Source organism: Brassica rapa, chromosome A09, assembly GCF_000309985.2.
Source record: "Brassica rapa cultivar Chiifu-401-42 chromosome A09, CAAS_Brap_v3.01, whole genome shotgun sequence".
Taxonomy (NCBI): Eukaryota; Viridiplantae; Streptophyta; class Magnoliopsida; order Brassicales; family Brassicaceae; genus Brassica; species Brassica rapa.
The window spans coordinates 33111988-33117609 of record NC_024803.2 but is presented as its reverse complement, the minus strand read 5'-3'; the positions used below and the strand labels follow the sequence as shown (position 1 = coordinate 33117609).

Here is a 5622-nt window from a genome sequence, read left to right as displayed (position 1 = left end):
CATTTTATCAAATCTTTATTATTCAAAATCATTAATTGTCATATATATATTTTAGCCATAATAGACAATTCCGTAATCTTATTTAAGGAAATAACGAAGCACATTAATAATGTATTTATTGTGGTTTAATAAAATGCTTATTATATATTTAGATGGACCAACATATTTCTCTAATAATTCTAAGAATCATTCTAGTGATGACATGTGGCTACAAAAAAATGTTGCAATGTTTCTAGAATAATATATAGGGGATATATTAAGTGACTTACATATGTTGTGATGTTTTTTTTTTTTTTTGCTAAAAACATATGTTGTGATGTTGAAGAATTACATCGTTAGCTTTGTTTTTTTTTTTGTTTTCAAATGACGTCTGAAATTTAGGGAATTTATACAGAAACTACGGTATATACTATCTACTACATTTTAGTATACATAATAAGGTTACTTTCAGAGGTACCACACGTTATACTAAAGGGTTTAAAGTTGACATGGCCTATTTAGGGAATTTATAGAGAAACTAAGGTATATACTATATACTACATTTTCGTATACATAATAAGGTTAATTTCAGTGGTACCACACGTTATACTAAAGGCTCTATATATGTATTAGGAAGACGCCTCGCAAAGTACTGGAAACCGCATCTATAATTTGATAAAATTCAACCAAGTTGCTTTGGTCTAGTGGTATAGAAGCTCCAGTTGGAGTGCTCGTTCCTGGGTTCGAGCCTTGGCTACTGCAGAATTTACATATGAGCTGCAGCATCCGAGACCGAAGACCGTTCCATGGTGAGCCACATGGTGACGTCCTAACAGCGTTCATGCTCACTTCGGTCTCTAGTCTGGACCACTTCGATGAGGTTAGGATACTCGGTTAGCAAAAACAAAATTTGATAAAATTCGTTGTTAATGGAGCTGCTTGAACCAAAAATGCAAAAGTATTTGATGAAACCTCCAAGAAGAAAACCGTGGGCCCGTATTTGTTTATTGTTTAAGTATCTCTAAATTTTCAATAATTTAACAAATTACCAAAAATACGGAGAACAACTGATCCTCGGATTCAGTGAATCCCTCCAAGTTGCTTGGGAGTGTTGGTTCATAACTTCATATCCATTAATCTCACATTTCTCTCGGTAGCGGATCTAGAAAAATATTGGGATAATTTGCGGAAAACCAATAAAAGATAGTGATACTAGGAAAATGCTAAAAACAGTGAAAAATTAGATGTTATTGTGGTGTCAGAACATACAAAATTACCTCCAAAGCCCTCGTGAAGGTTTCTTCTGATTTAAGGTTGTAGGTTTGTAACTAGCATGAAGATCTGTCAAAGATTCTGTGAAGATTTTGTCAGAGCAAATTCAGCCATTCGATTTATAAACTTAAGAAAATTTTATATTTCTTTCTCTCTCATTAGCGTTGGCTTCTATCTCCACTTTCTTCTTCTGTTTCTTTTTTTACTTTGCCAATGAATCTAAACAAAATCAGGGGATATATGAGTTCCAAACAAACTCATGAGCTCATAAGTTTTTGTTCTTTTTCTCTGTTTCCTTTCTTTACATAATCACTTGATCATACCCAACCACTCATCACCACAATCCCAAACAATTGACGTAACCGCTTTTTACAAGCCAACAAGCTCATAGTCGCCACCACCGCATCAGTACCAACAAAACTCAGCCGACTACTTGAACATGAACATGGAAATGAGCGGGTGAAAAAGAGAAGAGGTAGATCGAGGAAATACAAACAGAGATCATGTAAAAAAGAGTGGCTAATACCAAAACGTTGACAGCTAGTTTTATATTTATACTGCTAACACATTATTTACTTGTTATTAGAAAAATAGACGGCTAATTTCATATTTACATTGCTAACACATATTTACTTGTTATTCTGATTAACTCTATGAAATATAAAAGTTGCATGTCAATATAAAATTACGTACACGACTTAATATATTACATAATGGTTACATGTTAGTTATATGAAATTTAACCTCCAAATTAGAAATATCATCTGTAGATAATGTAAATAATTATGTATAAATTCATAATCGGCTAAAAAATACATGTCCTTTTAAATATATTATTATCTTCAACAAAATTAATATATTTACTTTTAAATTTTATTATCCGGTTAAAACTTTCAAAGAACAGTTAAATATAATGTTAGCTATCAAAGAGAAATGTTAGATGTGTACAAATATTATTAGTTGGACAACAATTCTGTTAAACCAGTTACAATTTATATTACTCGGACAATGGTTTTGACAATCTGGTCGTGCATGAAAATAATTACGTTTTATACATAATTGGCTAAAAAATACATGTCCTTTTAAGAATATATTATCTTCAACAAAACTAAAATATATATTTTAAAAGTATTATTATCCAGTTAAAACTTTCAAAGCTCAGCTAAAAGTAATGTTAGCTATCAATGAAAAATGTTAGATATGTAAAATATAATATTAGTTGGACAACAATTTTGTTAAGCCAATTACAAAATATATTAGTTGGACAATAGTTTTTACAATCTGCTTGTGCATGTGGTTCTCATTGTTTATCCAACTAAGCAAAATATTGTATTTTTAGTTGCAGATGATTTCCATTTTTGTAGAAGGTTACGAAAACGTTTAGCATGGATTCAAATAGTTTTTGGACTGAGATATTTTTGTAATTGTCGAGTCACTTGTAAATATTTTTTCTAATTTTTTGGTTCCACTTTATCATTTGGAGTTTTGACTTCATCGGCGTCGGTGGCACTGAGGATCTGCCTGACTGCGAACGGTTTGTTGTACGACATCACTCTAACACCGATAGGCTCATCAACGAGAGAGAAGAAACTCTCCAGGATCAGATAAGGTGAGCTTTCTGAGTTGTTATTCTCCATCTACAGCTCTGTTCTTTAGGTAGACGATTAGATCTCAGAAATGGTCTATGTTCTAAACAGATAAGAACAAAGTGATTTAAGGGAGAGAGAGTTTGGTACCCTCACTCTGATTCGTTCTTCACGAACGGCGAAAATTCTCTCCGGAATGAGAAGTTGTGAAGCTTAGTGTTCAGCGTCTTCCATTTCGTCTCAAGTTAGAAAATTTTGGGTTTGTCATAGATTGGAGGTGTTTCTGAGAGGAAAGAGGATGGAAGAGGAGAGATGTTGAGAGATCTTCAGAATTAGTGAAGATACGATGGAAGAAAGAAAAAAAATGCAATATAGAATCATAAACATGGTAAGGGTTGTAGTTTTGGACTGACAATTCCTGTGAAAAATCTTGTGATATCTTTTAGATAGCTTTTGCATAGGCACATATATGAAGTTATAGGGGTATCAGTGTCCTCCGAAATTGTCAATAGTATCGAAAAGGTACCCTTTTGGCAGTATGCAAAATAGCGTAGAAATGGTTGGTAGACGTTCTAATTTCTCAAAAAAAATTCATCGGAGGCAAATAATAATTTAAATAAAAATTATTATTTAATAATTATTTAATATTTTATAAATGCATTTTTAATTTTATAAGTGAATTATACAATATAGTTTAATAGGGATGCAAACCTCATATTTCTTTTTGTTTATTAATGTAAATAAAAATTTCAATTTTGTAAATAAATTCTAAAAACAATAATTTCATGTTTTTTTGGTGTGACAAATATAAATGCATATATATTCAGATAATAAAAAACAAACTTTCCTCAAAAGAAGTACGTATATTATTTTTCATTATGAGTGGATAGCTATTTAAAAACAACTAGATTTCGATCCGCACAACCGTGCGGGTTTCTTATTTCTATACTAAAATATTTTAGTTTATATAACAACATTTACCAATAAATTAATGTAATTTAGTGTTATATATTATGTAATTCTATAATAGCTATGCTTACGTGGCTTATATATTATTCATGAGAAGGACTCATAGCCCTGTTGGCAAAAAAAGGTATCTATCATTTTCGTTCGAGCTAGGAACGTGCACTATTGGATATTGATAATAGGTGAAATGGGTTCAGCCCAAATGGATGAATTTATTGGATAGTGATCGGCCCATTACAACTATCTTATGTTTAGACATTCAGTTTACATAGGCCCATTAATAAATCCAACATCTATGGGATTATGGTTCTGCTCTTATCAAAATTTGTTCAGAAAGGACTCCAGTACTCAATTGTTTCAAAGAATTCACCATTCACGTCCAGTACTCAATTGTTTCAAAGAATTCACCATTCACGTCTTTCTTTAGAATTCACATTAACTTCCAGGTAGACTGGGCAAGCAACGTCTTTGGCTTTGGAAGAGCAAGAGGCACTGTTTGTAATTCTCCCGTGACTAACGAGCTCTGATAGACGTCCTTGTACGTACGTACGATCTTGGCCCAGTTTTTAGGACCATACTTTTTAAACCCCCCTGTGGGAACCGAAATTCGCACTGTCGATTTCCGTTTAAATAAGGAAACTAGGAAAACCCTAATTTCCCAGAGGTCCCGGATCTCTGCGAGAGCCAACGACAAGTGATCGAATATATGCGGAAATCATGAAAAGATAACAAACGAGTTTAGAGAAAACAGTAGATCTTATTTCGAGTCCGCGTAAGAGCGTTGCGATCATTACAAGAGAATACAAAGGCTTTGGCCGCAGGGGCCGTCAGCGAGTTACCTAGTTCTAGCAACATAAAACCCTAATCCTAGTTGAGTCGCAGCTCGATAACAAAGGACGAAAAAGATATCTAAAAGGCTTAAATTGATTTCGGACTGAACCTTGTTAAAGGCTGCCTACGTACCCCTTTCGAGGATCAAGCCGAACGTAGTTCAATTGATAGAGCTGGACAAGAGATCGAACTGCCTGGGCGAGTTCGTCTAGTAATTGAGTGCCAGTCATAGAAACCGAACTTGTCGAGAATAAGCCTAAAGTTTCTAAGTGCAGAGAATTCCGAATCTAAAAAGTTCTCCCTCTTGCTCCTCGCCTAGGACTCCTTATATACTAGCTCCAAGGTCGGTTTACGCTTTTACTCTTCTGCCCTTAAGCCGTCATAGCATAAAAATGGAGATATTCCGTTTTTTCCGATCTTCACAATTATCTTCAAAACTTCCGTATTTATCCGCGGAAACTTGACATTTATCCTTCCTTGTAGACCAAGCGTAAACCAGGCTGTGGTTCACGGGCTTTTGATTAGGAAAATCGTAGGATGGGCCTCGAGTCGTGTTTTAGGTCCCTTTGGGCCGTCTTCCGACTCGACACGTTTACTACGAGTTTTCCGCGGTTTCTAATCCGCGAAGTTTGATCGATGAATTAGAATGGCGGGAAACATGGACTGAGCTTGCTACGGTCTTCGGGAGATAGCATTCGAAGGTTTTGACGAGAATGCAAGAACTGGTGTCGTATTGACGTTCGGACAGGTTCAATCGCTACACAGCGACCGAACTTTGGCTCGAGCCCGGTCGCTTCGTAGCGACCGAGCGGGACGAGCGCTCGGTCGCGCTACGTAGCGACCGAGCTTGGCTGAGCTCGGTCGCTACGTAGCGACCGAGCGGGACGATCGCTCGGTCGCTACGTAGCGACCGAGCTTTGGCTCGAGCTCGGTCGCTACGTAGCGACCGAGCGGGGATGATCGCTCGGTCGCTACGTAGCAACCGAGC

At 35.8% G+C, this 5622-nt stretch overlaps 1 long non-coding RNA gene across 1 annotated transcript; it reads right to left on the bottom strand.

Annotated features, from left to right (window-relative positions):
• Positions 1-301: 301 nt before the first annotated feature.
• Positions 302-4448, bottom strand: LOC117128550. Its single transcript, XR_004451913.1, has 2 exons — positions 4181-4448; positions 302-4142 (listed from the first exon to the last, which is right to left on the bottom strand). It is a non-coding gene; the product is annotated as an uncharacterized LOC117128550 (long non-coding RNA).
• Between the last annotated feature and the right edge of the window lie 1174 nt (positions 4449-5622).